We start from the raw sequence: 13,186 nt of genomic DNA, 5'->3' as shown, positions 1-13,186 counted from the left end.
CCCCAATAGTACACCGCCTGGCACACTGACCCTGCAGAATAGGCAGTCAGCATGGCCGTAAGCACACAAAAAAGGTTAACCAACGGAAGCAGGCAGCGCACCGGGGAAAAACCAGGCAACAGGCTGTTAACCCTAGCCTGGAGACTGCGGACGAGACAGGCGCCAGAGGGGACAGCTGAACACAGCCGCCCCGGCGGAAGGAGCGTAAGCTGGCGGTGTTGCATGACCAAGCCTCCATTTAACAACCCCCACCCAGAGGGGTCGAGGCAGAGAAGGCTGACACGATTGGCAGACGTCATGAACGTGCAGGGGCACCCTCAAACGGTGAACCCGGGAGTTGACACTGCTCCAACACACCAGGGAATCAACCGCCTCGGTGTTACCCAATGCGGTGGTTGTTCCTATAACCCCTCAAGAAAAAACTCCAAAACACACCTGCGGGTATACACCGGCTATACCGCAGTACAAGTGTTTCAGTTTCCAAAAAGGGTTAACCCAGGCCTACGGGTCGCAAACATCACTTCGGACCGGGCCTGGCGGTACGGGAAGCACAGGGTCACCAGAGGAGGTCAAAAAACCACCCCCACAGGCCCCTCTTCGCCATGCGTGAGAGAGGAGCGAAAAATAATGGAGAACCAGCCCCTAAGCACACCGTACCTGGTATTCCCCGGCGGTCTCCCAACCAAGTACTAACCAGGACCAACCTGTGTAGCGGCCGAGATCCGACGAGATCGAGCGCGTACAGAATGGCATGGCTGTAAGCCATGACGACAGTGCTGAGTAAAAACATACCCAACCAGGGTCTCCATAGCGCTTAACCCTGTGACACCCAGACCGACCTGGCATTTTTCCCCCTGAAAAAAGCCCAAGTCCCTCAGGGTACCAGAACAGCAGATCTGCATCCCCGGCGGACAACGGGTTCAACTGATCTGGACCAGCGTGACCAGAACCAGTCCCGTGCCCTAACCACGCCGACATGCCTACTCCAGGAGAAGGGCAGATATGCGTGTTGATCTTAACATGAAAAGAAGGCGCCACCCAGACGTCGGGACGAACCGCGCCTGGTGGCCCACCCCAAGGGCGTGAGACCCCACTACATATGTTCAGATCCATCCCGTCATCATCCCCCAGACATGAACGAGAATCCGTCGACAACCCACCCAGGTCATGGGATGTGGTCGCCGGAAGAGGAAAAACCCCCATCTCAGTTGCTTTATAAAAACGCTGTTTCAACCACAAGCAACTAAGGCGTGCCAGTCAATCGCCTGTTTACAGCGAGCTAGCACTATACGTGCGTCGGGACACACCCCCATCAATGAACAGGCTATTTAGACCTGTCATTGAATCCCCAAGGCGCCCAGGGGAACGACAAGAGGGGTGTGACACTCCCTAACTCCAACACTTCTGGAATAGAAAGAAGGAAGCATCAACAGTATGTATCCCAGTCTACACAGCCGGGGTAAAAAATGGTCACATTTTTACATCCCACCACCCTCCCATAGGAAAGAGACGGGGATCCCCAGAGAGACTTCCCACGCGAGCTGTACAGATTGAAAAGAATATATTGCACCTTGAGCCATGTAAAAAACTGGTTTTAGGGCCTCCGGGGAAGAGGCACCGAACCCATACACACTCAATAAACGAATTGAATCGAATATACATACAATAGAAAAGGACCCTTCTAGAGGGTCCACTCACTTTGACAATCTGAGGAGGAAGGCTCTGTACTCTGATGGAGGCTTCCTCACATGGAAGAAGGAGTCCGAACTCACAGAAGGCCTGAGTAGGCGCTTGGTGAGGAGGAGCCCTGACCACCCCCCCTGAAAACAGATCCATCACATGGACCTGAACAGCACACGGAAGTCCTACCAACAGAGACGCGCACGGTGACGTACTCTATGGCGGGGGAATTCCTGCGGTGCACACGCCCAATATACCAGGCCGTGGGACCAGGAACTCCCTCCCCCCCCCCCCCCCCCCCCCCCCGTAACGTGCCGAACCGCCACGTGACGGGAACCTTGAAGGACAGGGGGTGTACCCCTGACCGACAGAACAATGGGGAGAGGAAAGGTTACCAGTTCACCCCTTTACGACCCCACACCCATGATACGACGTAACGACAAAAAGAGAATATGACACAGTCATAGTCAGCTCTATGAAGCGTTTCACAGCTCCACACAGCGCACGAGCTAACCTGCTATCTGATTTTTACTAAGGAAAAACACAGAATAGAGAGGGCTCTAAGAACCCCGGTCCAACATACACATGTGCTTCTGTGGCCAGTACAACCCAGTTGTAGGTCACATGACACACACAACCCATCATCACCTACAAAAAATGGCAAAAACACTCAACAGAGGAACGCCGTTTTTTTCACAATGAGAGAATACATCATTCTTGATTAGTATCGACCACAGGCCTTGCTAAGCACACATGACAGCAACCAAACCAATTTCCCTTTAGGAAATAAGTTTCTCCAGCAGATTTAGCACAACCTCAGCAATCAAGCTGAGAGTTACATCGTATCCCTACCACACAAAAGACACAATTAATGCACAACATGTCTGATAGGAGGTGATAAAGTCCCCAGGGAACCGGGGGGGGAAACACAATCCTCCTATTTTACCCTCAATACGGCCAGTTAAAACAGGAAAACCTGTTAATGTGTGAACTCACTGTTCATTGTCATTACAGTCTGAGAAAGAACATTCTTTTACTCACTCGTCACCAAGCATAGCTTCATAGGTTAGTTGCCTTAGTAGTGAGTACACGGTACACATAAACACCATGATGTTTCTCACACAACAACCAGATCAATACATCACGATCTGCACGAAGAAGCTAACTGCCAGTGACAAAAACAGCTCACACACAACCCGCAACGTATCTCAAATGCATTGCAACAACACACGTTTTGGGAAAAAACACCGTTATTCACAATACATTTAGCAAGGTAAAACCAGAAGACGTGTTATGAGGTCTGGCCAACCCCGTACCTGCCCGGAACGCAGATCAGCGAAGTGCAGTCACAAGCCACCGTAGAACACAGCCGTCCCGTGTTGTTCGATCCGGGCAGCGTCGCCGCTCCACCAGTCGCTACAGTCCTCTTTGTTGACGCAATCCCCGTCTAGGCTCAGGCAGGGTCGACGAACATCCCCTGTCAAGGATGACGTCGTGGTCAAGAGTGTAAAACATGTTAAAAATCAAAGCACGTTCAACAGAATAGCATCAAGCTAACGGCTGCTCCAACCGTTCGGGTGCTATTGCTTCCGCTCGCGAGACGCCGATCTACGACGCACGCGATCAGGAGCGAGCTCCCGGCGGCGCGCGAGAAGCCAAGCTACCCCGCGCCAGGCCACCGACCGGCTAACCGTAAGCTATGAACATGTAAACAATGACATAACACTCACCCAGACAGGCCGCCGTTCTGAACCCTCCTCACTTTTTAAGAGAAAAGAGAAAACAAGACGTCAACACCGCTTCACAACGGTGACATTAACACGTCCGGCGGAATCAGCACAGTACCAACTGGCCTGTATAGCTGACTTTGAACATGAATCTGCCGCTATCGCACATTACATGCACATATCCCCTCGTGAAGGAATACTCTCATTTGGATATGAAAGATGGGGTCTTAACACGGTGACAGAGAGAATCCACTCGTCCAGAACACACAGGGATCACCAGTGTCAATGGTCGCGGCCCACTAGTTAAAACTATAATGGTCGCCAGACCAAGGCCTTCTGTCGCCTAGACGGCTAAACAAAGGACCCTAGCCTGGGGCCGGTTTCCATAAACTTTGTCAAGTAGCCCCCATAGCACTAACAGACAAGTGGAGCCCGCCAGCAAACACTACTCACCCAACCTGGAACGCACCGCTCCTCACAACAGCGGTATGTCCGACAGTTCAGCTGTGGCCTGACAGGTTTCACCCCAACAAACACAGCAAGGAACTGCAGTTGAGAAGCATGCAGCGGCGTGCTCCCAATACGAAAACCGGTGGAGGGTTTGTAGAATGATCATCATCTTCTAGACACTCCAGTACGAAGACAATATCGCCGTATTTTCTCGAAAATAGTGAGAGAGAAAATAAAGATATGATGTCAACGTATCCTTGTTTCCCAAGCTGTTCCTAATCCAATTTCTTCCATCATGGTGTCAAGTGTGGGGATCTACCGAGGCACCTCTTCCTTGTGGTGAAAGCGAGAAGGAGGAGAGCAGGTGACCACACACCTGCTTATGAAGGTAAGCTGATGAGGGGTGTGGTCAGACTAATACTGGTATTAGAGGTACATTTGTGGTTTATTCAGTACGCGTGCACGTACGCGAGATAGTGCAGTAGCGATGCCAAGCTAAGCCACTAACGATACAGAACTTACAATCTTTGGGTTTCTAGATGCCTTTTCAATTGTCTTTTGAAACTTGATTTTTTTTTATTATTATTGTAACTGAGGGGTACAATTCCCTGACTGTATTACTAGATATGATACTTACTACCACTACCTTTGTACTTAATATTCGGCCACCCAGTACACGGCATAAATATATTATGATGAACACTGTCACGTAGATGAAACGGATCCAACACAAATGTACGAATTAGAAATAGGTCTTTATTTCTACACAGCGATGGTGTGTAGAGCAAGCACTTAATCAAATCAATCACATTTATGAATGGAAATTAGTATGCACTTTTATGGCAAGAGTATTCGTCGGTATATCAATAGAGAATGTCCAATCTCTGAAGGCGCAGGTGGTACATATACGACCTGGAATAGTTTAAGGAATAACAGCAATGATACTTTAATGATTATATACTGGATACACTAGAGGGGGTTAATCCGGTCGCTTGTAAGCCGACAGGAGTAGGAAGGGGGGGGTAGAATCCGACTGCCTCATCCGGCCAAGGGTATCCCAGGTGAACCCACTGTAGTGCCGTTCAATGCGCCGGCGATCCTTGGACCACAGATGAAAGCAGGTGGACTCTTTGTGGGCCGGCGTCATCCGGTCCACGGAGGAGAGACGTGAAGCGACCTCGTCTTGCAGAGTGTCTCCTCACCTTGCGTCCTCTCCAGGGGGGGGGGTTCCAACACACGGCAGTGTCGGGGGTCTTTATCCATGGAATAATCAATGTATACAAAGCATAATCCGTGCCTGGGAAGGCGGGCTGTCGTCGGTAGAATAATCCGGTATACAGGTCCACTCGCTCGTCGGCTCTGGGGCTCCTCGGGGCAGCTTCACGTAGGGTCAACCACCCTGGGTAAGCAGCCAGTTCTCTGCCCGAAACGATGGGGTACTGACTACGGTCGTATTCTCACCGCACGAAGCACTATATATTAACAGACTATTATTAGCTTAATAGACTACGTCCAACTCGACGATATAGTGCCAAATATGACTATTCAAATATTAATATACACGATGTCTCAATACCGATGGTAGGCGAACTTGGCCTTACTCCCACACGTGGCGTCGCGGGGAGGCTTTACGTCTGTGACTCTATTGGAGGGTAAGAAACTGGACTGAAAAGAAAGTCCTACTTTAGTAGCGCAGTATATATACGCACTATGAACAAATAGTCCCATTAGTGGTGCGGTAGCCAGATTCCTACGCGGAACTAGGACTTGTTCGTACATGTGAAGCGGTACGTTTGAACTGGGTCTGAGGGGTATGGCAGCCTGGCACCAGGGTCTCGACCAATAGTAGAATGGAGACTATTATGGGATGTTCAGTAGGCTAGAATGGATATTCAATGCATATTGTACAAGGAATATACAAGGGATATCAGGGAATATTAGAGAATATACAAATACAATTAAATATATATATATAAATAAATATATATATTCGGTTTAATCTGGCCCTTCACAACAGCCACCCCCTGAATAGGTCCCAGACCTAATCAGTTAAACAGAGACAGATTAATCGCGTTGTCTATTTACACATAAGGGTTTGCTGTAGGGGTCAGTCAACTTCACAAAGTCATAGGGTTGTAGGGTCATGGTCATCATCGATTGTGTCTGGGAGTCGGGGCAGTTCTATGAGCCTCGCCACGGGACGGGTGTAAGTGCGACCCTGGACGAGCACTTCAGCTGCTCGGACCTTGCCGTCGGCACCGGTGATCACTTTGCTTACGCGGCCGGCCGGCCACATAGCTCTGGGCAGTGATTGATCAATAATCATGACGACTGTTCCTTCTGTCAAATTGTCTCTCTCCTTTACCCACTTCTGGCGGGTCTGTAGAGACGGTAGGTAGTGCAGTAGGAAACTGTTCCAAAACTTGTCGGCTAATACTTGGCTGTACCTCCACATTCGTCGGCCGTTCGCTTCTTCAGGCCGGTACATTGTCTGGGGTAATGCAGGATCTAGCCGCCCCATCAGGAGTGTGTTGGGGGTAACTGGGTCGATATCCGCCACATCACTGGAGACATATCCGAGGGGCTTCGAGTTAAGTACTCCCTCAATCTCCGTGAGGACTGTCATTAGGACTTCTTCCGCCACAGTCTGGGCCCCAAGTACTGCGTACAGGGCTGTCTTTATGGAGCGCACTTCTCGTTCCCAAGTGCCACCGAAGTGGGGTGCGTTTGGGGGGTTGAATTGGAAATCAACCTGTGCTGGAGCGAGGTGGGTCTTAAGTTCTGGGCCCATAGCTTGGAAGCTCTCTCTCAGCTCTCTTTCGCCGCCTTTGAAGTTTGTCCCATGATCGGACAATAGGGTAGACGGTCTTCCTTTCCGTGATGTGAATCTACGGAAGGCCATAAGGAATGAGTCTGTGCTCATGGTCGGGAGAAGCTCGATGTGTATCGCTCTGGTGGTCATGCATTTGAATACAATACCCCACCGCTTCTCGGTTCCTCTTCCTTTCTTTATGTGCAGCGGGCCAAAGCAGTCCATACCCGTTGAGTGGAATGGCTTGTCACCGATTCGGAGGCGACATGGAGGAAGGTCAGCCATCCTTGGTATGCTGGGCTGCGCGCGCCACTTGCGGCAGTCTAGACATGTTCGCTGGAAGCGTCGTACCGCCTCTCTTCCTTGTAGGATCCAGTAACGACGTCTGATTTCCGCGAAGACTCTTTCTGCTCCTGCGTGATGTACATCCTCATCGTATTTCTTTATAATCAGCTCTGTGACCTTGTGTCGGCTGTTCAATACGATCGGGTATTTAATGTCATCCGGTAGATTGGGGGCTCTGCGTAGGCGACCACCCACTCTGATGAGGGTATGAGCGTCGCTCTCGGGGGCCAGATGAATTAATCTGCTGTCGGATGGGACGGGCTTTCCTCCCTGTAGACAGGCCAATTCATCGGGGAACGAGTCTCTCTGGGCTCGCTGCAGTAGAAGCAATTCTGCTTCCTCGTAGTTAGCTGCTGACATATCAGCGGGGGACTTGCACTCCGGGTGGTACCGCAGGAATGTTCTTTGTTGTGCACTCTCTATGGACGTGCAATCGTCTATGTTAGGGTCGGTGGAGGCTACGGTGCTCAATCCACAGAACACAGACTTCTTATTTTCCACCTCCTCTGGACTTGCTTCCCTCGGGATAGGCATGGGCCACTGTCCTTCCGGGAGTCTTAGGAATGCGGGGCCGTCACTGTAGACATTGCGACGGGTGAGGTCATCCAGGGGCATCCCCCGGGTGATGACGTCAGCTGGGTTCTGTTTTGTATCAACGTAGCGCCACTCTGTTTCTCCGGTTAACTCTTCGGTTAAGTCTTGAATCTCGGTGACTCTGACTCCCACGAAGACTTTGTACTTGCATGAGTCCGATTTGATCCAGGCGAGTACCGTCGTGGAATCTGACCACAGGATTGTTCTAGACACCGGTATGGTGAGCTCACGTTGGATGAGCGAGGCTAGGTGCGCTCCGGCTAGGGCTGCGCAGAGCTCTAGACGTGGGATAGATTGTTGCTTGCGTGGGGCTATTCTCGAGCGGGCGAGGACAAATGCTGTGTAGATCTCTCCCCCCTGGTCTTGGGCCCGCAAGTAGGCTACTGATCCGTATGCGACCTCTGAGGCGTCACTGAAGACGTGTAAGTCCATTTTACATGTCTCTGGCCTCACCGTGGGTGGGAAGTAGCTTCGGCGCATATTAACGCCTGGGAGTGAGTGGAGCTCCATCTCCCACTCTCTCCAGGTGGATGCAAGGTGTGCGGGAATGGGGTCGTCCCAGCCCTGGTCCTTGTCCCACAATGCTCGTACAATCATTTTTGCCCTGGTGGTGTACGGTAGAATACATCCTAGCGGGTCATATTGTCGGGCGAGTGTTGTGTACACACTCCGTCTGGTGGTCGGCGCCGCCGCCGGCCTTCCCTGCTCCGTAGTCAGGGGCTTGTGTCTGTAGTGAAGCGAATCTGTTTTGAATCGCCACACCAATCCCAGGGTCATCTCCTGGGCTTCTCCCGGGATTGTAGCCATCCAGGTCTCGCTGCTGGCTGCCTTGTCCTCGGAGGAGAGGCTGCGCAGTACTTGCGGATCGCTGCTGGCCCACTGCCTGAGATCAAAGCCGCCTTTGATCAATGAGGCGCGGAGTTTAATCAGGAGAGCCTCGGCTTCTTCTTGGGTTGAAAGGCTTTGTAGACAGTTGTCTACGTAGAAGCTGTTCTTTACGCTGTGTCGGACCTCTTCGTCCGCTGCTGGGTCCTCTGCTACATGTTTCTGTAGTGCAAATGTAGCACAGCAGGGGCTGCACGTCGTTCCGAAGGGGAGGACTTCCCATTGGTAGATGGCTGGGTGCTCATCTCCTGGCTTCTCTCTCCATAGGAACCGTAACAGGGGCTTGTCCGCCTCTACTAATCTCACCTGCAGGAACATTCCTTTAATGTCCCCGCTGATGGCCACCTTTTCCTGGCGGAAGCGGAGTAGAACGCCGAGTAGGGAGGGGCCGAGTGTGGGACCGGGCGCCTGTACGTTAATGCCAAGCAAGCAGTGCAAAAATGCTTCCGCATTCGTCACCGCACGCTAGTGCGGTAAAGCGCCCTTCTTTTCAGACAAATGCTACCGTGCGTGCACCGGCGGCGGCGTGCTCGCTCAGGTGCGTGCGTGCGCCGGCGTGCTCGCGCGAGGTGCCCGCGCATGCGACACGAGCGGAGCTCAATATATATAAGTCACCGCCCCTTATTCAGTATCCAACAAATAGCTCAATTGGCTAGGACACATGGCTGTGGATCCTATGGCTTGTTTGCTGGCGAGTTCGAATCCCATCGAAAATATTTTTTAACGTGATTTTTTTTAACGTGTATTCTTTCGCCGATTAAGGTTAGGCATTGTTTCGGAGTTGGTTAAGGTTAGAACGGTTAAGTTTAGGCGCTGTTAAGGAGCTGGTTAAGGTTAGAGTTTGTCAAAGAGAATGGCAATATAATTTCTATGGTTAAGGTTAAGGTTAGGCATTGTTTCGGAGTTGGTTAAGGTTAGAACGGTTAAGTTTAGGCGCTGTTAAGGAGCTGGTTAAGGTTAGAGTTTGTCAAAGAGAATGGCAATAGACAGCCTATTTCCGCGAAAATGAAAGGCGCATTACTGCATGCCACTACGGTAAATTTTTGCACTGCTTGCTTGGCATAAAGCTACACGCGGACCGGGCAGTAACTCTTTATTCAGATTTTGGGATCCGATCTGGTAGCTGCAGTTAAATACTATGCGGTCTTTACCGTTGTGATGGACCTTGTGGTGGGGCACGTACCACGATTCAGTGGTCTGGTCAGCCTCTTTAATGTCCATCTTTGTGACGTGTCCCGCTGTGATGAGCTTCTCAATCTCAGCGCGGTATACACTCTCTTGGGCGGGGTTCTTGGCTAAGCGCCGCTCCGTGTTCAGCAGGTACCGTTCTGTGGCGTCTGTCTTGGCGTGGAAAGTAGGCATTCCTTCTCGCCGCAGGAGTGGCATGGCGTATCTCAACACGCCGTTGACCGGGACTCTCTTGGTCCCTGTCTCGAGGAGGTGAATGGCGTAAATGTCATCTTTAGAGCGAATGTCTTTCTTTCCGTTCTTAAAGGGCATTTGTTCCAAGGTCCATAGCCGCTCTACGTGTTGCAGGAGTGCGGTTTCTCCCTCTGTGACTCGGGAGTGGAGACATCTAGTGGCTGTACTTCGGTTGAGAGATTTGGCGAGCGGGCCTTGGAGAGTCCATCCCAAACGGGTCTCGACTGCTGCAGGACAGCCTCGGGGTCCGGTATGAACCCGGTCTATCGGGACAATGAGGTCTGCATGGTCGGAGCCTATCAACAGGGTCGGCATAGCATTGTCTATGAGCGGGATCGGTAACTTGCGCAGATGTACATATTTCTCCATCAGCTTGGCGACGGGGTATGTGTACCGCGACAGTCCTATTTCTTGGCTGGTGAAAGCGTCTGTAATCTGGTACCGTCGCTCAGGCTGGCCGCTTGCTGCGATAGAGAATGAGACATTCTCGCCCTTTATCGTCTTCAAATCTCGTCTTATTGTCCGAATTGTCATTTGGGTTTCGCTTCCCCGCAGCCCTAGCTGGGCCGCAGCGGAGGCGAGCAGCAGGGTCTTCTCTGACCCGTCATCGAGGACGGCGTAAGTGTCCAGGACTTTATTCTGGTAGCTTAGTGTCACACGCACTACTTTTAGGAGTACTCGGGCTCCACTGCTGCTGGCGGGATCGATGTACAGGACGCTCGCTTTGCGGCTGGATGGTGCGGGTGAAGGGCGCCGTCTGTTACTGTCGTGAAGTATGTCCAGATGGGCTCCATCGCACTTGGTGCACCTTTTCTTTAAGCGGCATTCGGCTGCCATGTGTGAGCGCGCACAGCGAAAACAGCGCTTGTTGGACTTTATCCATTGACCTGCTTCCTCCGCGTTCAGCTTGGGGAAGGAGTCACATTGCGCTAGCCAGTGTTCTTTCTCACAGTAGGGGCACACTATCTTCCACTTCTCCGTTCTGGAGGGGGTACTGTGGCTCCTGCTGCTCGGTACTGACTCCGATTGGTGCATCACAGTCACCGATCTTCTTCCATCATTTAGTCGTCTGGTTCCTTCTCTGGAGCCAGGGGTGCTCCGTCCGAATGTATCTAGCCGTAGGCTGCTGACTTCTCTCGCCAGGAAGTCTGCTAGATCGAGGAGGTTCGGTTCGGGGCCATTCGGGTCTCTGTGGTCCCTCTGCCGCCTAAAGCGCTCCTGACGAGCGGGCGGCAGCTTCTCCAGAATCCTTTCCACATTTGAGTTGGCGTAAAGTTCATGCCTCCCCTTCTCTCTTTGCGCTCCCAACATCCCTACCAGGGACTGCACTCTGATGGACAGGTCGTCCAGTGCTCGATTGTCTATTGCTGGGGGTAAGCGGTCGATGTGTCGGATCTCCTGGATCACGTAATCCCATATGCGCCCATACCTCTGGTCCAATGCTACCAGCGCTGCTGTGTATGGGGTGGTGGAAGTCGCGTAGGCGAGCGCTATATTATGTGCGCGGGGTACCTTTAAGTGCTTCAGTAGGATGGCGTATTTGTGGCGTTCATCCAATACATCCACCAACATGGTCTCCAGACACATGCGGAGTTCTGTATACTGGGCCCGGTTCTCTTGGGTGAAGTCGGGTACCATAGGCGTGCCAATGTATGACGCTGACTGTGGATACATCGGCGAGCGTTGGGGGAGAGGCCTCCTAGGCGAGTCTCCTCCCTCTCCTTGGTATGGGCTGGTACCGGCAGTGTACCATGGCCCGCTTGTCCAGGTGCTGTTCCTCGGTGTGGGTCGTGCGTCGTGCTCACCCGTGTATAGAGTCGGGGGTCTGTAGCGCAGCTCCGCGGGAGTATAGCCTGGGCTGTACCGGACCTCCTGGTCCGGTAGAGTACTGTGCTGTCTTCGGGCGTGGTTCTCCTCCTCTTCCTCTTCGTCTTCAGTTAGGTCATCCAGTGCTTGTAGTCTCTGGTTTAGCCTCTCCACAGGATATGCTGCTCCTTCCCGGTTGCTAGGTCTCGCTTGGACCGGTGGGGGGAGGTGGTCTGTGGGGGGTATAGACCTCGTCTGTTGGTCAAGTTCAGGGTTGTTTACTCGGCTAGGGGATGCCGCCCTGGAGGTGTGTCTAGACGAGTTCCTGGAGCCTCTGGCGGAGGGAGAGGGTGTTGTCCGTCTGATCAGCTGTTCTATTAGTTGCGACTGCTGTCTGTCGCGCGCTGCGTCCCGTTGAGCACCGGCTCGTTCTCGGGCCACATTCTCTTCCATCTGAATGCGTCTTATTTCTAGACGTATCTGCTCGTGTTCGCTTCGCTGCTGGATCTGCAGTCGGTCGCGTTCAGCAGCGGCGTTCAGGCTGATGAGGAAGGCCTGCTGTAGGGTCCTCTCTGCCTCGCTGGGAGAAGGCGGTTGTATAGGGGAGCCTTCCCTCGGGGTACTCCTTGCGGAGCCTTGGAGCTCTATCTCCACGGTGCTCTCCCCGTCTTCTTCCGTGCCGAGTTCTCTCTCGGTAGCGTTGTATTCCTCCCGGGACTCATCAGGGACTACTTCTTCAGTACTGGCGGGGTGTGAAGTCATGTCTGGTTCCCACTGGTCCCCACCGTGAACTTGGTCAGTTACATTAGAGCCCGTAGGGGCCTCTATGGTCGGGGTAGTCTGGGCGTTGGGGTTAGACATACTTTTACTTTCTAGTTTTACCGCGTTTACTGTTAGTAGAAGACTAGGTTGTTGACTGACAGCGTAAGCCTCTAAGTACTGAGGGAGCCGTCGTTCGCGCTGCGGGCGTTGGTTAGGAGGATCGTTTCGTGGAGTGTTCATCATAGGCCATTTCAATATTAATAACACTATATTAATATTACACTAATTACCATCCGGCTCGAAGGACCAATTGTAACTGAGGGGTACAATTCCCTGACTGTATTACTAGATATGATACTTACTACCACTACCTTTGTACTTAATATTCGGCCACCCAGTACACGGCATAAATATATTATGATGAACACTGTCACGTAGATGAAACGGATCCAACACAAATGTACGAATTAGAAATAGGTCTTTATTTCTACACAGCAATGGTGTGTAGAGCAAGCACTTAATCAAATCAATCACATTTATGAATGGAAATTAGTATGCACTTTTATGGCAAGAGTATTCGTCGGTATATCAATAGAGAATGTCCAATCTCTGAAGGCGCAGGTGGTACATATACGACCTGGAATAGTTTAAGGAATAACAGCAATGATACTTTAATGATTATATACTGGATACACTAGAGGGG

Source organism: Notolepis coatsorum (genome assembly GCF_963971535.1).
Source record: "Notolepis coatsorum genome assembly, chromosome: 1".
Taxonomy (NCBI): domain Eukaryota; kingdom Metazoa; phylum Chordata; class Actinopteri; order Aulopiformes; family Paralepididae; genus Notolepis; species Notolepis coatsorum.
This window is presented reverse-complemented; position numbering follows the sequence as displayed.